At 42.1% G+C, this 24078-nt stretch overlaps 1 long non-coding RNA gene across 3 annotated transcripts in view; it reads right to left on the reverse strand.

Moving 5' to 3' along the window:
• LOC122457911 overlaps nt 1–24078 on the reverse strand; it is a 69252-nt gene that overhangs the window by 26700 nt on the left and 18474 nt on the right. The window lies entirely within an intron of this gene.

Below are 24078 nucleotides of genomic sequence, written 5' to 3' on the forward strand. Positions count from 1 at the left end.
TACAAGCCATGATCTCCAGTAGAGGGCTTGATTGCACAGGAAATCAAATTCACTGGCTGTGGCCTACCAAACCAACAAACACATTGGCAATGTTTGAGTTACTATGGCAATCACAAAATAGGAAGGCCTTTTCTTCTTTCCCCATCTCTGCATGCAGCCGCAGGCTGCTCCTGAATAGCCCACATCTGCAAAAAGTTTTAACACGGTACTCAGATAAAGAAAAGAATCCAAAAAATGGGCACTGACCCGTCTCAAAAAATGTTGCAAATTTTATACACAAGAATTGGGGAGCTCTGCCACTTTGCGCAGGTTATGTCATAATGCAAACAAAAAGGGATAAAAGCTGATGAAGGCTTTTGCTGTCAAATATTGAGAGAGGGGAAAAAGCAGAAGTAAATGACAGCTTTAATGCAGATGTAAGAAGAAAAGTCAAAGATGGGTGACAGAAAGTTACTGGTTAATGAATAAGGGAAAAATTTCAAACACAAAAACCAGACAAAAGAGTAAAATACAATTAAAATCAATCTATAGAGAATTACTGAGAAACCGCCCTGAAAGCACAGTGAACGAAATCTTGGAACTCTCAAACCATGTGAAATCAACATGTGGTTCTTTAGAGTGGTCCACTTTAGAGATTAATAACCACCGTTATAAAAGATCAACCTGATCTCTGGCCTGCAAAGTTTTCAAGCAGCACATTTTTTAAACAGTATTGGGAAACAAATCCTTCCTTGCACATATTCACACAGGATTTTGGTCTGCTTGTATGAATTTCATCTTGCACATTGAATTGTTGCACATGCACATTTTAGATGTTTGTTAGAAAGATGTTTCCTGGTAAAGTAGAATAAGTTTTTAAATAAGGATCAGCATTTTGACAAATCTTTCCTTCATACACTTTCTGCCAGTGTATTATTTGATATTAAACATGGTTTTTTGTAGATCTTAGAAATTTACCTATGAGTTGATTGGAGCTTTTTCTATATAGTATTCTAACATATGGCTCAGGATTATGCAGGGTCCTATTGTAGTACCTCATGACATTGGAAAGAAAAGATATGATCCAGAAGTTAATATAATGGCATATCAACCTATTTTAGGTTTGCTATGGAGCCCAACATTGTGGTATCAAAGTACCAGAGCATCACAGAGAAAACTATTTGTGTTGGATTCATCTAGAAAGAAAACTAAAAATTACTGAATTTAATCTTAATTTATCTTTATCTAGGAGTCCATTGACCCATTAAACTTCCTAAGAGCATAATTGACTTTAAAAGATTTTACTGACATGGTGATACATTAATCACTACCATTTGAGAAAGGTTTCATTTGGGGAAAGGAATTTAAATAAATGAACAGTCCATAAAAGTCCAAAGTGCAGAAAGAAGTCCTAAGTCCAGTAAAAGTGAGACTGCATTATACATTCATTGATTCTTGTTCTTTTGGGGGTGTTTTAGTATGAAGAGAAAAAGACAATAGAATACAATAGTGCTACCTTATCAAAGTTCATTCATGCAGCCATTTCAAATACTTTAACTGCTTGTCAATAGGACTTGCAAGTCTCTGAGATTCTAAACATTCTGTCACATTTGTGTACTAACCACTTAAAGTTCTGCTAAAGCTTTTGACCTGGACTGACTCTCCTTTATCTAGGTCAAAATGCAAGGCAAAGCTATTGTGTTAAACAGCCTTCATTAAATTCATTGATTTGACCTGCATTTTAAAGACCAAAAGTCAAATGGAATGGGAAGTTAAAGTTCCCATACAAAAATCTTCATCCAAGTACTTCTCTGCCTCCTTGAACTATATAACATTCAGAAAAGGACATCTTATGGCCATTTGAAGTACGGACTATAGCTGGAATGGCAGTTTTGTTCAGTTTTCTCAGCAACATTAAGACGAATCGATGGTGCATTCCCCACTCCCCGCCCCCCACCCCCAAATAAGGACAAAAAAGGTTAAGTTTGAAGCCAATTCCATTTACTTTGTTTCTCTTCCTAGAAAAACACATTTTTAAGATCATGCCACTATGTTTAGAGATAGATAACTATAATTTCAATTTCTTAAACACAGGTATGCTCAGAGATGGGTTTTGTTGCTTTACACTGGAGACCCTTTAGCTTGATAATGCAGTTGTCTATAATTAAGTGATTAAACTGTTACTTATCAGAAAAAATCCTTTGCATTTGGAGAAAAAGTTCACAGCCATTCCAGCTACAGTTTACTTTTATTGACAATACAGAATAAGGCCCAAATCCTGTGAAAATTAAGCATGAATGTAACTTTACACATGAGCAGTCCTATTGACTTAGATTTGGGGACTAAATAATGAAATATTGAAATGTTTTGAGACTAATTCGTTGCTGGTATAAATCCGGTGATTAAGGTACTGATCCTGCAAACACTAATGGGCTTAATTTTGAGCATGTAGGTAACCTCACTGACATCCTATAAAGTAAAATGTATACCTAAGCATGGGTACACCCTACCCCAAGCAGAGTTTTTACCCTGGAAAGGGAAAAGTGTCAGTGACACTAGGGATTGACTGATTTTACATGGAAGATGCTCAGACACTACAGTGATGGGCAGCCATATAAAAAGCCCAAAATAGATACTGAGCATTTGCAATATTAGGGCCATCTTTGGTGTTGAATGGATGGAATTACATTGGGGTGAACTTGGCCCTTCATCTTATTCCTTCTATAATTATATAGAAAAGGTCCATGTGCTCATTTGAAAAAAGGGAAGCAAAATGAATTGAAAATAATTTGAAATTTGAATTTGAAAATAAATTATACAAAAACCCCAAACTTTAACCAAATCATGTCAAAGCAGATTTGCGATTAGAAAATCTGCCACCTAATAAAAATCCAGCTGTATTGTCCAGAGCATACCACTTGGTACAGCTTTCCAGAAACAATTATTTTTACAACTTACAATAGATCCATTTTAGGATTTGTGCAAAAGGATACACACATTTCCTCCTTTCAGCAAGTCTGCTGACTCACTGATGTCCCATAACCGAATTCTGCATATTGCACAAAGGGATGGAGTAGCTACTATCCAGAGCGCTGAAAAGATCAGACCAGGGAAAGATTGTTTGATAAACTTAGGTGATCCATATCTCTGAAGTAATCCTTTCTGGATCAAGTGCCACAGTTTCCTCTAAACTTATAGTAGCAATCTAGTGGAAATGATGCACTGAGAAAGCCAAAATGAAGTAATTTGCTGCTGAGCTGTAGGTCAAGCTGCGAAAGTCTGGGAAAATCTGATTGATGAATAAAATTGCTTCCCATCCCCCTCTCCCCAGTCCAAATTACACAACAGTTTGCTATCCTAGGAGGAATTTATTTTAAGGCAATGGAGAAAGGTCTCTAAGAAAAAGAGAGCATAAAAGAGTGTCTTTGGGCCTTCAACATCCTCTTTCCCCATCTCTAATCCTGAAGAGGAAAAAGAAATCAATGCATGTTCTTTGTGAGGTTCAGTCCACACTCCTTTCTCCCCTCTCTTTGCTGTCTGTCACTCAGTGCTCTGTGCTCTCTCCCTCTCACACATACATCCAGAACTAGTCCATGATGCAATAGTCCTCGTTTTCATTTCACTGATGATCTCAGCTGTTCCTTTGGCTCTGCAATCTGAAATTAGCTTCTGTGTCAGGGCAGGATGTAGACTGACTGAGTTTGAGGGTCAGGAAAGATTTTTCATTCACAGGCTCAGTATATCACAATTGACCATCTTTTCATTATTTGGGGCTTGTCTACACAGAGAAACTCAGAAGTGTTAATCCAAATTAACTAAAAGTGTGAATTTGAAGTGCATTGGTTAAACCACCTTAAATCCCAGTGTGGAAGTTCTTGTTCAGAATTAGAGTGGCCTTAATTTGCTTTAATTTATTTCACTTTGAACATGAATTAAGATAAACTGAATTAAAGCCATTTAAATTCTGAATCGGAACATCCACATTGGGACTTAATGCAGTCTAATAATCCATTTAAATTCACACCTTTAGTTAAATCAGATTAATTCTTCTGAGTGTCCCTGTGTAGACAAGACTTTAGATTGTAAACTCTTTGGGGCATGAACCATCTTTTTGTTCTGTGTTTGTACAGCACCTAGGACAATGGGGTCCTGGTCCATGACTAGGGCTCCTAGGCTTCACGGTAACACAGATAGATAAATAAATAAATAGCAATAGGCTTGGTGCACTTCAACTTTTTCTTTGCCATCCTCTAATGCTCCAGGCACCGGCCACAGCTGGGGCAGGATGGCTGCTGGAACAGATAAAGCCATTGGATCTGAAGTGGCAAATCATATGTTCTGGGCATTTGGCAGTTAATTTTTCCCTCTTTCTGGGGCAACTGGCTTGTCCTGATCAGAGTGGAGAGGCTTGTTTACAGGAATGAGAAGTTGTGGCAAGGAAGCAGTCTGCGTCAAGAGAGGACATTAGTCTGTGTACTTGAAATACAGAAGAAATCTCTAATAGAAATGGGCCATGATTCACTTCCATTGCCACCCCCCCCTCCCAGCTTTGGATGAATGAGGGTAACCTGTGCCTGAGAAAGGATTCATTCCTGGGAGAAGCCAGGGGTTGTACTTGCCATCACCTTCCCTGGGGGTTCTGCCAGGAGACGACAGGCTGGGCACAGATGGGCCAAGTTCATCCTCAGATGCGCCGAGTTCATGTTTGGTGCAGCTAATGGTGGGGAGACAAAGGTAGCTCTGAGCTACCTTATGCTACACCCACCTCTAGGAGCAGCTGGTGGCTTATCTGGTCTTGGTGTAGGTTAGAGCAGCTTTTGTCTTATAGGGCTGCTTTAACTCACACTCTGCTGACTCCACCCTAGCACATTGTGCTCTGACTACACCCCTTTCACACCTCACCACATTCCCTCTTGTCCCAGCTGCTCCCAGCACATGCCCTGTGCAGTGGGGCAGGCAGAAAGGGCTGGCATAGAGCTAACGGTTCCAGTTTTACGGCAGTCTATATTGTGGGAATCCTCAGCTGGCCTTTCAGAGCAGCTCTGAGAGTGATGCCTTATCTCCTTTCCCCCTCTGACCAAAGCTACCAACCTGAGGGCTATACTGGGCAGCCATGGGCTCCTGGCTTAGCAAGGACTCCAGTGTGTATTGGTGTGAAAACCCTCTCCAAGTGGCCTTCTTGCTGCTGGAACCCTGCACTGGGCTTTGTGCTGATGGAAGCTGATGCAAACACCTGGGTGAAGCAAATCTATTGTTTTATTATAAAAATGGACTCTTTATAGCCATTGTGATTCACGTAACAAAAGGTGGTGAATTTAAAAGTAACATAAAACTGGGAACAGACAAATCTTCACTAAGCTGCACAAAAATCAGTAGGAGATTAAAAATATTTTGCAGATTCATAGAGATAAACATGAAAATCTCAGCATCTATACAAAGCAGAATAAAGAGGCTAAAGAGGCCTGTCAACAGGAACAATTCTGTGCAAAGCCTTCTTCATTCAGCATCTCTTGGATGAAATGATGACCACACAGACATGTGTTTCATCCTTCCTTCAGCTCATCGACAATGCATTGCTCAGCTATTACTTCAACTAATGAAAATGCCAGCTGCAAAGACAGAGCAATAAAGGCTCCCTGGGCTTTGCAACAAATTTTTCTTAAGAAGCTAAAGGATCTGCAGTTTCCAGGACTGTCAGTCTGACAGATCCCAGGGGTGCTGGCATTTTTAAAAAGTGGCCATCACAGCCATTTACAAAATGCAATTAATTCTCATAACACACGTACAGGATGACTAGGTATTGTTATGCCTATTTTCCAAGGAGAAACTGAGGCACGAAGCAGTGACGTTTCTTACCAGAGGCCACACAGTAAGTCAGTGGTGGACCTAACAATAGAACACAGATTTGCTGACTTTCAGCCATGGGCTCTAATAGTTAAATCTTCTTCTTCCATAAAAAGTGATATTTTAAGATTAGGTATCTGATTCTTTAGTCAAAAGAAGCCAGATAAAAAGTGCCATAGAATTCTGTCAGTGACAACAGGTACAGAATTGAGAAAGCACAATGCCAATTCTTTTTCTTGGCTAGTTTCTGATATAAAGCTTGAGAGTTTTTTCTTTTAATTTTACATAAAAATGCTGCATTTAAATAGCTACTTTTCCTGCAAATTGCCCAACACTTCCTCTGATTATTTACTTGAAAAATAAACTGTCACTTGCCATTTGAATGTCAATTAGTGTAATCGACAGGTGAGAATATTATTCAGGCCTGTAAACAAAGCTATGGAGTCCATTGTAAATATTGAGTATAGGAACTAAGAGAAATAGAAACAAGGTTCTGTAGATAAGTTAGAAAAGAATATGGTGAACAGCATGCTAACACAGAAGGATTCTCAGACAGATTTATATTTTCTTAGACACACAACGCTACAAATATTTATGCACTTGCTTAACTTTACGCATATGGGAAGTCCCAATAACAGTGTCAAGTTAAGCAAATATCTATGAGTTTGCAGGACTTGGATCTTAGTTCTTAAATATTGGGCCCAATCCTGCAATGTGCTGAGCACCACTGACTTCAACAACATATAGGAGAGGTGCAGACCCTCCCAGGATCTGTCCCATTGTCTATCAATTGCAACTTTCAGTGTGTATGGCCCTCCAGTTTTGAATGTTGTATCTAAACCCAAGCATGACAACATTATCAAGGAGATTCTATAAGAGTGTGACCATTTTAAATCCATATATTGCAGGAGAGAAGATTTTCTGGAATAAAATGCCAATGTCTCAGTTTTGTAAGGAACATGCCTCAAGAACAGATTCACCTTCGAAGTCATTGCTTTAATATTTGCTTTCATTTCTTTCTTTAGCGAAAGTATTGTCTTCATTATGTTTCAAGGAAAATACCCCTATAGTGAGACTGCTCTCTCAGTGCTGGAAATTGCCATCTCCTTGGATCTCAAGAGACAAGGTGTGGCTCCCGCAGCTGCAGCCATGAGCCCCCTTCATTTTGTACTGCCTGTGACCTCAACCCTGACCTAGTTACTGCTCTTTCTAAGAGCAACATGTAATTCATTCTCCATGCTAGGCTTAGTTCTGGGCTTCTCTTGTGCTGTGAGTCTGACAGTCATATGCCACATTTCACTAAACTGTGACTTTAGTTCGCAGGAGCTCTGTAGTAAAGTTCTCTAGTTAGCACTCGTCAAGGTAACTCAAAGTTTCATTCCTACCCTATCATTTCTTCTTTTGTATCTTCTCTCCTATAAGGTCTGTTTTCATCTCCTTCCTCTATGCCAAAATGTCTTGTATAAAATGAGATTAAAAACAAAGGGCTAAATTAATCCCTTCTGTAAATCTGTTGACTTCAGACATAGCTTAGATAGATGAATCAGGAGGAAAAAACTATCTAATTTATCTAGGATTTTATCTGGCACCAGTCACATGGCGTAAAATCCTGGCCCCAATGAAGTCAATCAGAGTTTTGCCATTGGTTCAGATGGAGTCATGATTTCACTCACAGTAGCTGACCACCTCTCAAAATTGAACATAAGCAAGAAAGAGTATAACAAGTGGGCTAACAACTACTAGGAAGTTGCTGGACGTTTTTCCTTAAGTGTACACGAAGGTATGAGCTTCTTCTCTTCCTCCTACCTGCTTTTACTTAGTTTTGATGGCTGTTTTGGGACGGCAAGGTGAAAGTAATGAGTTTTGCATGGCAGGACAGATTTTTAAAGGGATTTTAGACATCGCTCAGCTGGGTGCAGCAATGCCGAACCCCTACGTGGCCTACTGCCTAGTGGAATTTTCAGCCCCAAGTTAGGCAGCTTCACGCCACCAAGATTTCCTATAGAGAGTCTGGGGAGAGCTAAGCACTAAGACATGGATTTTCAGAAGCTGAGCAGGGAGTTGCCTAAGCAAATCAGGAATTAAATGAGAGGCATGAGGAGAGGGGCTTAGGTGCCTAAGCAGCAGATCTGTCTGACAGGCCAGAGACAGACTGTTCTCAATGGTAGCAGATGACAGAACGAGGAGTAATGGTCTCAAGTTGCAATGGGGGAGGTTTAGATTGGATATTAGGAAAAACTTTTTCACTAAGAGGGTGGTGAAACACTGGAATGCGTTACCTAGGGAGGTGGTAGAATCTCCTTCCTTAGAGGTTTTTAAGGTCAGGCTTGACAAAGCCCTGGCTGGGATGATTTAACTGGGACTTGGTCCTGCTTTGAGCAGGGGGTTGGACTAGATGACCTTCTGGGGTCCCTTCCAACCCTGATATTCTATGATTCTATGATTCTATGATTCCCTCCACTCAGGATTCTCAGCTGTGAACCCTCTCCTGGAGTTAGGCCCCTAAGCCAGGTCAGCAACTTGGATAGTCCAGGCCTTAGCAGCCAAAACATCTCTCCCTCTCCTGCTCACACCTGATAACACACCAGGTTCTCCTTGTGCCTCAGCTGTCTTTGATGTGGATGCTGTGCTGCCAAACCCACCTCCAACCCTCTTGCTCAGGTGTACTCAGAGCATGCCTACAGGATTGATTCCTGCTGGTGAGATAGGAGTTCTCCTGGCTGATTCAAAAAGCCCACTTTGCAGGCATGCTTCAGCTGCTGTGAACATGCTGACTGGTGAAAACATAGGCACCTATGACTCCTTAGGGACTTAGGGGGTTCAGCAGTGCCTGAGCTGTGGCTTCAAAAATGTCAGTGGCACCTACATGGTGGACTCAGGCACCAATCTGTCTGTTTAGGTCCCTAGATCCCTTTAAAACTCTGGCCCTTGTTTCTGAAGGCAGTGAAGTCAGTGGTCACTCTTTGTTCCTATAGAACACAAATGTCAAGGCAGGTGTGGTTCCTTAGCAAGAAGTACTGTTTTAGAGAGCTTCCTCCACTGCCCTTAAAGGCCCTTGAAGGCCACTAAAGATGCGGGACAATATTTTGAAATTAACCAACAGTTCTATGGGGAGCCAATGTAGTGAGCAGAGCACCAAGATAATCTGGTTTCAGTGGCCAGTGGCACTAATCTCTCTGTGCTTCAGTTTCTCTGTAATATCGGGACAATACTATTTCCTTTGTCTTGTGTATTTAGATTGTAAGATCTTTGGAGCATGGAGTCTCTTCCTGTGTGTTTGCATAGTGCCTTCCACAATGGGGCTTCCATCTTGGTTCCAGCTCAGCACTATCATGACACTTTAAGGAACAATCAATGAGATCTCACACTATTTGGGCGCCATAAAATTCCCTGAGGTATAAAAAAACATAATTACTGAGATCTGACTTTTTTCAACGTTCAGCCAAACGCCTATAATTTTGGCCTTATCTGGTGGCCTGCAAAACTTAAATTCTATTCCTTGCCTGCTGAAAACCCTTCTTAGATTTAAAAAAATAGGGAAAGTCTTTTCAGTCACTCTCCAGCCAAAAGTGGTGGTATTTTTACAAATCATAAGTATAGGCTGGATATGGAAAAGAATTTTCCTTACAGATGAATTTAAAGCCATGCTGGAACAGCTTGTTTTTGTCAGTGACAGATTGCTTTTGAACAACAACCTGTGTGAGGATATCATTGATTTGAAACTTGTCATCTCAGCCTCTGAAACAATTTTAAGTGAATTGCAGAGACTGTGGCTGCACGTGAACCCACCAGACTGGTACAAGCCCTGATGCAGCCCATATCCCATCCTTAAAAGGAAAGGGCCTATATAAGTGCAATAATTATTATTTTAACTATTGTCACCTTAGCACTCATGAGTGATAAACATGTGGTACCAAACACACAATTGGATCAGAAACTGATGGAAGCTAGGGTTTATCCTATTAAAGAGTCTTGTATTGATCTAGCTTGTAGTCACTTAAAGCAATAGCCTCATCTGACAAGCTGTAGCCAAGAAGCACAAAGTGCGCCATCACCCAATGATCTACTGTGCACTTCCACACGCTCTGAGGGTGCTGTTCAAAGCTTGAAGAAACAAACTGACATAGCAATAAAAGAACAGGCATCAATCAATCCCTAGCCCCAGTATAATGGCAATAATTTAATGGCTGTTCTAAAAGAAGAAATGACACCAAACAAAGATGAAGGGGAGGGTCTCACTGGCTTCACCTGCAGCTGATGTCTATGCTACTTCTATTGTGGCCATCAGTGTGAATTCAGAAATGGCTTCTTCTGCAGCTGGCATCATGTGGACCAAGTTATACTCAAGAATAAAGGCCGAATCATGGGATTTTATGGGTCAGCCCTTTATTGGTCAAGTCCCACAGAAATTACTAATGAATGGTATCTTTTCTATAGAATGTTTAAAGCTGCCTATAGAATTCTATAGCAGGGATCTGTTAAATTCTGTAGGTTTTTGGAGTGATTTCTGTAAGAGATCTCTATTTAATTTCTATGTAGCCCTATGAGTCTTTTCTCTATAGCATTCTATAGACCAAATAAGGCCAAATTCAGACTTGGGATAAGAAGTTGTAAGCGCATTGTACTCAGAGTTGCACCCACTTACCCCAGGTCTGAATTTGGCCCTATTTGAGATTTTTTTTTATGTATAACTGAAGATCATCCAGTTCAGCCATCTATATACAGGGTGATTGGTGACTTCATGCAATAATTAAATCAAAAGTAATTGGACAATTGAAGTTACTAATGTAAATTGGCAATGAAAGGTTAGAGATCATCAAAGTAAATTTTAAACTCTCTCTTTTAAAACATTTGATTTTTGATAAAATAAGTCTTTGTGGCTAACTAATCAAAGGCTACATTTCCTACTTCATCTATGATCTTACTGTCTGTTTCACTGTGGATAACAGATAGTACTGCTGAAATTATTCAAAGAAAAAATGATAAAATCACTAAAATGCTTTTGTCCGGCATCAGAAGAATAAAGGCTTTAGGGATCCTGGAATCTGAGTGGAATTGATCTCCAGATCCCAGAACCACATTTCTTTTATTCTTCACTCCCAGTTTAAAATATCCCTCTAAACCTTCTTCATAGGGTTACATTTCAGTCTTTTAAAAAGATTTCTTTACTGTTTCAGTCAAACACATCTGCTGCTGAAAATTTCCACTAATGTGCATGGCATCTGTGCATTGAAAAGAGAATGTACCCATAAGACCATACTGTATGATTTGTAAAAAGATTATGGGCTTTCATTGAGTCATAGATTTTTAAGGCCGGAGGGGTCATTCCATTATGATCAAGTCTGACCTCGTACACAGTGCTTGCCAAAAATTTTCACCCAACAATTCTTAGATCAAGGTTATATCTTGGGACTGTGCTACTGCATATCTTCTAGAAAGAAGTGCAATCTTGATTTAAAGACCTCAAGTGACAGAGAATCCATAACAACCATAAATAAATTGTTTCAATGCTTAATTACCTTCACTATTCAAATTTTTTTGCCTTATCTCCAGCCAGAAGTTATCTAGTTTCAAAGCTTCCAGCCATTGGATCTTGGGCTTGGCTCACTCCTGTGGCCACAATTGCTTCAGAGGGACCGTTTAGAGGAGGTGTAAGTGCATCTTGAGAGCATTTTAAACTTCAGACAGGGCTCCCAAAGTGCCTTGCTCATGGAAACTATCTGAGCGATGCATAGAATCAGTGCACCACCTGACAGCTCCAGCTGTCCCCCTCGTTCCAGACAGCACAACCCACCTCCAACTCTTCCCAGACTCTGCAGTGGAGAGAAGGATGCAGACCCCCTCCCCCCAGAAATGCTATTCAACGTGGGCATTCCAGCAGAGATTCAGGCATGTCTAACATATTGGGTCAAACATTTGAGAGTTGAATTTTAGTCACATAATCCTCAGCCCTTGCACTCACAGCAAGGAGAGCAAGTGTGAAAACTGGGAGGTGGGAGCAAACCCTCATCAAAGTGCTAAGAACAAAATAGCAAATTGTGATGACTGCCTAATTGAGGATTACAGTTGTCTTTGGAAGAAAGTTAATTTAGTGCTTATGAGATGTGCTAGACTCACAGTGCCAGAAATTGAACTCTCCTAAGTGCTGTAAGTGTAGGCAGAGGTAGTGCATCTTTCCTCATCTATAACTCTCAAGCCTGATTTTGAGGGGCCACATCTTGCGTGTTCAGTCTCCAGACCCATTCAGCTTTTGGCTTCTCTGATAAAATTGTCAACATTGCCTAACATCACAAAGGAATCCAGCAAGAGATCAAGAAATAAAACCTAGAGTCAGTCCTTTGCCCCCTTCTTTGACCCTGCCTTAGTTAACGAGCTCTTGGCAAAGCGATTAGGAATGTCCCAAAACTCATTACTCTACTGGGGGTGAAAGGAAGAGGTTGCTTCTCCCAGTTTATTTTGCATGCTGCACCATGTATTTGAGTGCTTTACAGCACTTTGTAACATCAACATAAAAGGCTAACAGTCCTAATCACAGACAAAAGTGGTCCCTGAGATAGCCTGGGATTGGCGCAATGAAGGCTTGGAAGATCAAAACTAGGACTTTGAATTCTGAGTTGGTGTTTGATGGGTAAGCAGCTCAGTGTCTGGATTTCTAGGCTGATGTGCTCCTTAGAGCTAGGTGAATAACTGATTTTTCAGTTTGATGGCAATTCCAGAAAAATAATTGGTTTCGGTAGAACCAAATCTGAAAATTTTTGGTGAACTGAAAAATTCTGCTTTGGGTCTGTTCTATGGTGGTCTCAAAATGTAATTTTAAATGGGAAATCATCATTGAGTGAATGTGTTTCTAGTAGGGTCCCTCAGGGTCAATTCTTGGCCCCATACTATTTAACATTTTTATTAATGACTTAGAAGAAAACAAAATTATCACTGATAAAAGTTTGCAGATGACATAAAAATTGGGGAGTGGTAAATGATGAAGACAGGTCACTGATACAGAGTGATCTGGACCCCTTGATAAGCTAGGCACAAACAAGCAAGATGAGTTTTAATACAGATAAATGTATATACCTAGGAACAAAGAATGTAGGCCATACATACTAACAGGAGAATGGACTCTATGCTGGAAAGCAATGACTCTGAAAAAGATGGGAGGGGGATTCCTGGGTGGATAACATTCCCATGCTAATCTGATCCTTCAATGCATAAACAGGGGAATATCAAGATTATGTTATCTCTCTATCTGGCAATGGTGTGACTGCTGCTGCAGTAGTGTATCCAGCTGTGGTGTCCACAATTCAGGAAGGATGTTGATAAATTGGAGAGGGTTCAGTAAAGAGCCACAAGAATGATTAAAGGATTAGAAAACTTGCCTTATAGTGATAGACTCAAGGAGCTCAGTCCATTTAGCTTAACAAAGAGAAGGTTACAGGGTGACTTGATTGCAGTCTGTAAGTACCCACATGGCGAATGAATATTTGATAATGGACTCTTCAATCTAGCACTGGGAGGCACATTATCCAATGGCTGAAAGGTGAAGCTAGAGTAAGACTGGAAATAAGGTGTTTTGTTTTTTTAAAAAGTGAGGGTAACTGACCGCTGGAACAGTTTACTAAGGGTCATGGTGGATTCTCCATTCTTGGCAGTTTTTAAATCAAGATTGGATTTTTTTTTTTTAAGGATGTGCTCTAGGAAATATTCTGGGGAATTTCTATTTCCTGTGTGGTACAGACAGTCAGACTAGATGATCACAGGGGTCCCTTCCAGCTTTGGAATCTCTGAATATTGTCATGAACACAAGTGGCTATGCATGGTGCAAGGCAGTGGAGAATCAAACCTAACAACTTCAATGGAGTGACTCTGATTTATATACTAATTTATACCAGTATAAACCAGAAGCAACTCCACTGAAGTTATTGGGCTTGATTCTCCAATGTCTTGCACTTTGGGCAGTCATTTACACTTCTTCAGAGTGGATGTAAAAGCTACCATATTAAAGACACTCAGATACTCTGACGGGTTTCAGAGTAGCAGCTGTGTTAGTCTGTATTCGCAAAAAGAAAAGGAGTACTTGTGGCACCTTAGAGACTAACAAATTTATTTGAGCATAAGCTTTCGTGAGCTACAGCTCACTTCATCGGATGCATCCGATGAAGTGAGCTGCAGCTCACGAAAGCTTATGCTCAAATAAATTTGTTAGTCTCTAAGGTGCCACAAATACTCCTTTTCTTTTTTCAGATACTCTGGTGATTAGGATGATACAAGTACCTAGAAAGACAGATTTCACAAGGCAGTAAAGAATCAGGCCTATTAGCCATACACGGTGTAAATGAGAGGACAGGCAGGTCCCTAGTTTCAGAACAGTGGGATAATAAGGGACAGATCCTCCGAAGGCTTAAATTGCAGAGCTACGATTTAAATGGAGGATCTGCCCCAAGGGCTTTGCTTCTCATAATGTGTAAATGAAGCAACACTGATTATTTTCCAGCTCTTTTTTTGATAGTTATATTTGCATTCTGGTTATATGCACTTTAGCTGAATAAGGAAGAGTGTTATGTGTATTCATTATTCACAATTAAGTTTAACACCCTCTCGCTGTTGATTAAATAGATATGCCATCAACCAACTCTTCATGTGATATAGACACAGTCACTGAAATGTTTTCATGTCTAAGACTATAGTGGAAAAATAGGTAGAGTCTGAAGTTCTCTTTTAAAAAAAGGTTTACTTAGGGTTAGGTAAGAAAAAACAGATAGTTAAAACCATAATCAGATTGCTTTGCATCAGTTATATAAACGCGTAAGCCTTGGTAGAGCTAATAACAGTGACTCCAATATTGTTCATTTGAACAAACCCATGGAAACTCTGGGCTTGGACAAATGCATAGTAAATCATTTTAGCTTTCTTGAAGGGAGATTAGCTGCTTTGGCAATCAATCATCTAAGTTGACCACGGATACAGTGCCTCTGCAATAAATGTTCATGCTTGTCTTCATTAACATCATTTAGTTTTTAGACTTTTTCTAATTAAGAAAGGTTCCCACCAGCAACAGCAAAAATCCCCATCACCTCTTTCATTATCTCAGCTTTTCTTCCCCTTAATTACTATTGAGCGCCTGGCTCATTAAATTAGTTTTTCTGAGGCTTTTCTGAAATCTTAGGGAAATTATCTAAAAATCATGAAATCAATTCCTTTACGCTGTTTTACTCTTTTATGTTTTGGGCTCCAAGAGGGATGGTCAGACAAGTGCAGGCCCTCCGAAAAGTGTGCAGCACTAGACTGCTTGCCAGCCTTCTATTGCCTTTGTGGACCATCTGGGTCAATTTCCTTCCAACTAAATGAAATGCAAATAAAAATTCCAGCAGTTTTTCAGCTGCAGGCTGCCCAGCTCATTAGCATGACAGAGGCCGGGAGATGAGGCCTGACCCTGTGCACTTCCCCTCATCTCATTAAGTTGTAACTCTACCGTGGCTGCATTCATGGTGTTTATTGACGCTGAAAGGCGTCTTTATCCAAAACTAGCTAAATTCACATTCAGAGTTTTTACTTGGAAGGCTTGCCTGCTACAGCATCCACATGAAAGTGAACCTATTGTCGCTTGGTAATGTGTCCTGCTGATTCTATAACACTCTGGAGGATTTCCAAAATGTTTGCTTCACAAGTTTTAGCTCAGAAAATTTACTCAGAGCTTTAAGAACTTAATACTTTTTAAAAAAGGATGTAAATACGTTTTGTTTTGATGATCACTAAGGCAGATAGATACATAGATAGATAGATAGATTAGATAGATGACAGAGCACATGTACTGTATATATAGCATATGTCATAAGTGACAATAGACAGTGAGTTCATATACTTTGCCTCACAGTTCATCAGTGAGGGTAAGGTCCATAAGACACAGTAATGCCAGCAATTTATGATGCCCTGATATTCACAACTGGACAATGAAGAAACATACTCTGACTGACCATTATTTAATGTCCTATCATAGCTTCACAGAAAAATTTAAGAAAGAAAAGTGGGGTGTATTGAAAACTGTGTTAAAATTACAAACTATTCAAGTTATAAGGGTTTCCTGGTCCTGCTTGCTGGCTAGGGGGCTCGGTAGGGAAGCATGAGATGTGGGTCTTGGGCAGTCAGTCTGGAAGGAGCTAGCTTAGAGCAAAGGTGGGGGGAGTTGTGCATCTCTGCCTAGGAAGCAACCTACTTAGTCTCTTTCTGGGTTTGGTTCCTGTGTGTTAAGAGTCTGGAGTCTGAGAAATAAAGTAAAGTTATGATGCAACCTTCCAGGAAGAATATATTATATTTTTATCTAACGTCTCTGTTTGTATGCCATGAACATAACAAAAAGTACCACAGAAGTAAAGTCTTGTGGAAATTAGTATAATAATAATGAATACAATCCTTTTACGTTTGCCTCGAGCACTATAATTGATATGGTCACTGGATTGCAGCACAAACTATTTGTATGGCTATATTCACACTGTTAAATCTGCAGTCATTTCTAGTAGCGGTGGGCAGAGCATTGTCCCTGTGCAAGCTCCTGGGGGCTGGCAAAGGACACAGGCATATGGGGTGTTTATGGGGAACACTCAAAGAAGTGGCAATTTCTACATCCTTTCACAGGGTGCAGCAGGTGCTCTCCTTATCATTGGTCCTGGAACCTCTTCAGCATGTTCATACCTCTGCTTAGACTAAACACATCCCACTTGTGGTCACAGAGTACAAACAGTAGGCTTCTGGCTGACGTCTATACAGGTGAGCAAGGTGGAGGAAAGCCTCCCTATGCCTTTTTCCCTTCCCCTTGTGCTGATGTATTAGGGAGTCAGTGTCTGGCCCTCAGTATTTTATACTCATGGTAACTGGATTGGAAAGAGATGAAAAAGGGCCTGTCTACATGGGGACATCTAGGAAAATCATTCCATATTAACTGAAGGTGTGAATTTGAAGTGAATTAATAAAACCCTTTAAATCCCTATGTGAACACCCTTATTCAGAATTGAAGTGGCCTTAATTTGATTTAGCTTAATTCATAGTGAATTAAATTAAACCAAATTAAGGCCACTTTAATTCTGAATGAGGGTGTTCACATCAGGGTTTAATATGGTTTAACTAATCCACTCCAAATTCACAACCTAACTTAATTTGGATTGACTTTCCTAGATGTTCTCATGTAGACAAACTCAAAGTCTCCAATCAGACTGCTCTTTGTTCTCCCTTTAAGCCATTTTAAGATCTTGCTGGAAAGCATGGGATCATGTTTAATCATGAACAGGCTGTTTTATTCCCGCTGTGTAAAAAAAGGCCAGAAGAGGTGTAGGTGTGCTGGTGTAAAGTGAGTCAGAGAAATTATTTACTTTATGGGTGAAGTATATCTATGGCTAAGGTATATCTTAATGCTGCGACCTATCAAAATGACTTATATCAGCACATACAAAATGCATGTTTATAATTAACTCTAGATAAGGTTACTCTATAGTGGAGAGGGACATCAAAAATAGATAAGAGGAAGGGCATTGTAATCATGTAGGGTTCTCTTTATTCTGTTTGAAATAACCAAAGAATTACAACAACTGTTAACCATTAGAGCACGTAGAGTCATAGATTCAAGAATGGATTGGAAAGTATCATCATCATATATGACATTACTACATAATCTGTTTTTTTCACAAGTTCAGAACAGAAATATTTTTGAACATTTCTGCCTTTTTTGCATTATTATCGACTATTGTAGTGTAAAACATCATGTTTTGGCTGCTCTGTGTTAAAAATATTCACCATTAACTTGTCTATGGCTTCTCCCCAGCCCTCCTTCTTCTTCCTCTAATGACTGTAGCGCTATGAAAAGCTGAATTTTGTAAAGGGACATCCAACTTTATCATGGGATGAACCAAACCCTGCAACCTGAATTCTTGCATTTCCTAAGTTTTGAAGTTCAACTTTGAAACATTAATATTCTTTTAATATTGTGTGTGTAATTTTCTAGTTTTTTTTAAAAGGCGAATTGAAAAAAACATATTTCATCATGTGAAACCATATGGATAGCCCACATGGGGTTGTCATCAGGGTTGGAACAATTAGATCTACAGCATGACTTCTCCCACTTGAATTAATGGAGTAATTGATAGCAATCATAGACATGGGAAGTAAGGGTGTGGGAGGTGCTACAGCACCCCCAGGTTTTATGCAGGACCCCATCTCCTGGCTGCACACACGGAATCCCAGCTGCTGGCCCCACTCCCGGCCATGCACACGGGGTCCCACATACAGGCTGCTGAACCTGTGCTCGGGGTCCCAGCTGCCAGCCCCGCGCCCAGCCACACACACAAGGTCCCAGCTGCTGGTCCCACATGCGGGGCTCTGCTAGTGGCCCTGTGCCTGCCCCCAGCCTTGGCTCCCTTATCCCTGTCTGTGTCCCCCCTCCTGAAGACCCGGCCTTGCTCCTGGCTTCAGATCGGGGGAGAGGGGGCAGAAGGTAAAAAGTTTGGAGATAGTTTTTCTGGCTTTCCGTATCCCCACTATAAAAAGCATTCCAGGGCCACTGATAGCAGTAGATAGTTGTCATCCTCTATAGGGATCAGCTACTAGAGAGGATGAGACAAGCCCTTTGCCAGTGGGTTTCACAGATATTTGCTGACAGCGGAGGAATGGTGACTCAGATCTATTGTTCCATGCCAGGTTCAGGAGGGCAGGTGCGTTCTAGTGACCGCAGACTCTTCTGCCCCCATTCCTCAATCCTGACTTCCTCTTCTGCCCCTGTCTCCTACAGCCTGTCCCAGTCCTGTCTCTCCCTACCACCCAGGCTCCATATCCAAGTCTTCTCCCGTGCCCTTGTCCCAGTCCCAATCTTCTCATCTAGCCAATCCTTTTCTCCACCTTTTCTCTTGGCTCCTCATTTCAACCCCTATCTCTCCCACAGAGCTTTCTGTCCATTCCCAGGATAGTTGCCCCAGTTTTCCCCTCAGGATCCTTTCCCCCTTCTCCTTACTAAGCTCACCAAACCCCAGCTCCCAGTTTCCATCTCCCCCATTATCCAGCAACTCCCAATCCCAGTCTTACCCTCCCACCAGGCTCTAACTCAATCTACTCTTTGTGGTCCTCCTGGTCCAGATCTTGTCCTTTCTACATTCAGTCAAACAGTTCCTCCACCCCTCTCCCTGGGTGCCAGGAAGGGAGCATTGAGAGCACAGGAAAGGCAATCTCCCTGCTCTCAGTTTCAGTGTCCAGCAATCCACAACAACCAGGAACAGCAATTCCAGGGAAAGTCCTGCTTTGTCCCTTCAACCCCAGGATGGAGCATGCTCAGTCAGTGGAGATTGACTCTTCAGAGAATTTAGCTACCCAGGTCTAACAAGTCTCTATTGAGAACATGGAAACTGATTTTTCAAAGCCTTATAGTGTGACCAAATTTGGGTGGCTTTCACAGAAAAAGCAAAAGGCCGCGTCCCTGCCAAATTATAAGTCCCTGCTCCAAGCGAGCCCCACAACTTCACATTGAACAGGTTGTATGTTTTGGGTTTTTTTAACATGGACAAAACAATGTATTTTCCCTGATTCTCATTCTCAGAAATGGCGGAACCATTTTTATAGAAATTTTCAGACTAAAATAGATGCCTGGCATGGAAAATTTCAGCCCAAATGGTTAAAGCTTGGTAAGCTTATAAACTGAAAACAGAGGCTTATAATGAGAAGTATCAGGCTATCTTAACTATAGAGGTCATTACCAGCTTTGTTTATAATTACAACAAACTGTGTACAGTATATCACATTTATGAAAAGGGCTAGTTTTATAATACAGCTTAAAAATAAGTAAAATTTTATATTTCATCTTTTCATAGACTTCCTAGGGCCACATCCTTGTAGGTTGCTGCTTCCAAACCACAGCACAGAAACTGTTAAACACAATACAAAATTGATATAAAACATTCAAGATCCTGTTGTGTTGTTCACTTGCTCCATTTTGTTTTAAACTCATCACTGTTCCTGGGTTCCCCCTTCCTTTCTGATGAAGACCTCTCCTCTTTCCTCTACACTTTTGTTATTTCTAGGCTGGACTATTGCACAGTCATAAAATCAAAGAATTTAGAGATTAAACACTAATATATTAGGCCATCTTCTAGTCCACCCTGCATGATTAATTTAACTGAGTAACACTGGGTTCTCTTTAAAAAGACACTGCCTTCCTGCAGAACAAATGGAATTGCAATACTCCATGACTTCTGTCTAGGGCTCCTTATCTGGGATAGCCATTTTGCACTGGTAATTCTATCTCAAAAGTGCAATAATACAAACAAAATTAATAGTGAGTCTTTTTTTTCAGACTTGGCTTGTTTTGTAGATCTCATTAAGACTTTAAAATCAGGTCTGGTCTGAAGACCTATGTTATAACTTACTAGGTTGTGCAGTATATTTCAGACTGTTACACTGAGAAAAAGAAAAAAAAAAAAAAAAACTGAAAAAAAAGAACTGAGTTCGCCTGGAGTGAGCCCAGTGAGGCTTACATCTTGCCAACGTCTCTGAGGAAGCTCATAGTAGGTAGGTGATATGGAAGGGGGGGTTCAGCTGTTGTGACCTGCACTGGATGTGCCATGTTTGTCTTTCTTCCACAGGACAGAAGCGACTTTGTCTGTACAAAGTGCAAGCTGGTCTCCATATTGGAAGAAAAGATTGAAGGTCTGGAGCAACAGGTAACGACCCTGCGTTGTATACGAGAGACTGAGGATTTTCTGGACCAAACTCAGGATAGCCTTCTAGGGGCACAAAGCTCTAAAGCTATAGAGCAGGTTGCACAGAGGAGCCAAGAGGCCAGTGAAGAAGCTTGGCAACATGTGACCTCCAGAAGAGGTAAGCGGAATGTCCGGGTTCCAGTAACACAGACACAGGTAACTAACCGCTTTCATGTTCTCTCCACAGGTACCATTGCGGAGAGTGGACCAGATGATATGTCTGGGGGGAGAAAGCAGAAGGAGACTCCGCTGGTTGGGAGGCATGAGATGCGATGTCCTGAGGTTGGGGGTTCCACGACCACCACTCCCAAGAGGAGAAGGCGGGTGGTGGTGGTCGGGGACTCTCTCCTCCGGGGGACTGAGTCATCTATCTGCCGCCCTGACCGGGAAAACCGAGAAGTCTGCTGCTTGCCAGGGGCTAAGATTCGTGATGTGACGGAGAGACTGCCGAGACTCATCAAGCCCTCGGATCGCTACCCCTTCCTGCTTCTCCACGTGGGCACCAATGATACTGCCAAGAATGACCTTGAGCGGATCACTGCGGACTACGTGGCTCTGGAAAGAAGGATAAAGGAGTTGGAGGCGCAAGTGGTGTTCTCGTCCATCCTCCCCGTGGAAGGAAAAGGCCTGGGTAGGGACCGTCGAATCGTGGAGGTCAACGAATGGCTACGCAGGTGGTGTCGGAGAGAAGGCTTTGGATTCTTTGACCATGGGATGGTGTTCCATGAAGGAGGAGTGCTGGGCAGAGACGGGCTCCATCTTACGAAGAGAGGGAAGAACATCTTTGCCAGCAGGCTGGCTAACCTAGTGAGGAGGGCTTTAAACTAGGTTCACCGGGGGAAGGAGACCAAAGCCCTGAGGTAAGTGGGAAAGCGGGATACCGGGAGGAAGCACAGGCAGGAATGTCTGTGAGGGGAGGGCTCCTGCCTCATACTGGGAATGAGGGGCGATCAACAGGTTATCTCAAGTGCTTATATACAAATGCACAAAGCCTTGGAAACAAGCAGGGAGAACTGGAGGTCCTGGTGATGTCAAGGAATTATGACGTGATTGGAATAACAGAGACTTGGTGGGATAACTCACATGACTGGAGTACAGTCATGGATGGTTATAAACTGTTCAGGAAGGACAGGCAGGGCAGAAAAGGTGGGGGAGTAGCACTATATGTAAGGGAGCAGTATGACTGCTCAGAGCTCCGGTACGAAACTGTGGAAAAACCTGAGTGTCTCTGGATTAAGTTTAGAAGTGTGTGCAACAAGAGTGATGTCATGGTGGGAGTCTGCTATAGACCACCGGACCAGGGGGATGAGGTGGATGAGGCTTTCTTCCGGCAACTCACGGAAGCTACTAGATCGCATGCCCTGATTCTCATGGGTGACTTTAATTTTCCTGATATCTGCTGGGAGAGCAATACAGCGGTGCATAGACAATCCAGGAAGTTTTTGGAAAGCGTAGGGGACAATTTCCTGGTGCAAGTGCTAGGGGAGCCAACTAGGGGGAGCGCTTTTCTTGACCTGCTGCTCACAAACCGGGTAGAATTAGTGGGGGAAGCAAAAGTGGATGGGAATCTGGGAGGCAGTGACCATGAGTTGGTTGAGTTCAGGATCCTGACGCAGGGAAGAAAGGTAAGCAGCAGGATACGGACCCTGGACTTCAGGAAAGCAGACTTGGACTCCCTCAGGGAACAGATGGCCAGGATCCCCTGGGGGACTAACATGAAAGGGAAGGGAGTCCAGGAGAGCTGGCTGTATTTCAAGGAATCCCTGTTGAGGTTACAGGGACAAACCATCCCGATGAGTCGAAAGAATAGTAAATATGGCAGGCGACCAGCTTGGCTTAGTGGTGAAATCCTAGCGGATCTTAAACATAAAAAAGAAGCTTACAAGAAGTGGAAGGTTGGACATATGACCAGGGAAGAGTATAAAAATATTGCTCGGGCATGTAGGAAAGATATCAGGAGGGCCAAATCGCACCTGGAGCTGCAGCTAGCAAGAGATGTCAAGAGTAACAAGAAGGGTTTCTTCAGGTATGTTGGCAACAAGAAGAAAGCCAAGGAAAGTGTGGGCCCCTTACTGAATGAGGGAGGCAAGCTAGTGACAGAGGATGTGGAAAAAGCTAATGTACTCAATGCTTTTTTGCCTCTGTTTTCACTAACAAGGTCAGCTCCCAGACTGCTGTGCTGGGCATCACAAAATGGGGAAGAGATGGCCAGCCCTCTGTAGAGGTAGAGGTGGTTAGGGACTATTTAGAAAAGCTGGACGTGCACAAGTCCATGGGGCCGGACGAATTGCATCCGAGAGTGCTGAGGGAATTGGCGGCTGTGATTGCAGAGCCCTTGGCCATTATCTTTGAAAACTCGTGGCGAACGGGGGAAGTCCCGGATGACTGGAAAAAGGCTAATGTAGTGCCCATCTTTAAAAAAGGGAAGAAGGAGGATCCTGGGAACTACAGGCCGGTCAGCCTCACCTCAGTCCCTGGAAAAATCATGGAGCAGGTCCTCAAAGAATCAATCCTGAAGCACTTAGAGGAGAGGAAAGTGATCAGGAACAGTCAGCATGGATTCACCAAGGGAAGGTCATGCCTGACTAATCTAATCGCCTTTTATGATGAGATTACTGGTTCTGTGGATGAAGGGAAAGCAGTGGATGTATTGTTTCTTGACTTTAGCAAAGCTTTTGACACGGTCTCCCACAGCATTCTTGTCAGCAAGTTAAGGAAGTATGGGCTGGATGAATGCACTATAAGGTGGGTAGAAAGCTGGCTAGATTGTCGGGCTCAACGGGTAGTGATCAATGGCTCCATGTCTAGTTGGCAGCCGGTGTCAAGTGGAGTGCCCCAGGGTCGGTCCTGGGGCCCGTTTTGTTCAATATCTTCATAAATGATCTGGAGGATGGTGTGGATTGCACTCTCAGCAAATTTGCGGATGATACTAAACTGGGAGGAGTGGTAGATACGCTGGAGGGGAGGGATAGGATACAGAAGGACCTAGACAAATTGGAAGATTGGGCCAAAAGAAATCTAATGAGGTTCAATAAGGAAAGTGCAGGGTCCTGCACTTAGGATGGAAGAATCCAATGCACCGCTACAGACTAGGGACCGAATGGCTCGGCAGCAGTTCTGCGGAAATGGACCTAGGGGTGACAGTGGACGAGAAGCTGGATATGAGTCAGTTGTTCCCTTGTTGCCAAGAAGGCCAATGGCATTTTGGGATGTATAAGTAGGGGCATAGCGAGCAGATCGAGGGACGTGATCGTTCCCCTCTATTCGACACTGGTGAGGCCTCATCTGGAGTACTGTGTCCAGTTTTGGGCCCCACACTACAAGATGTGGATAAATTGGAAAGAGTACAGCGAAGGGCAACAAAATGATTAGGGGTCTAGAGCACATGACTTACGAGGAGAGGCTGAGGGAGCTGGGATTGTTTAGTCTGCAGAAGAGAAGAATGAGGGGGGATTTGATAGCTGCTTTCAACTACCTGAAAGGGGGTTTCAAAGAGGATGGCTCTAGACTGTTCTCAATGGTAGCAGAT

Source organism: Dermochelys coriacea, chromosome 1 (genome assembly GCF_009764565.3).
Source record: "Dermochelys coriacea isolate rDerCor1 chromosome 1, rDerCor1.pri.v4, whole genome shotgun sequence".
NCBI lineage: Eukaryota > Metazoa > Chordata > Testudines > Dermochelyidae > Dermochelys > Dermochelys coriacea.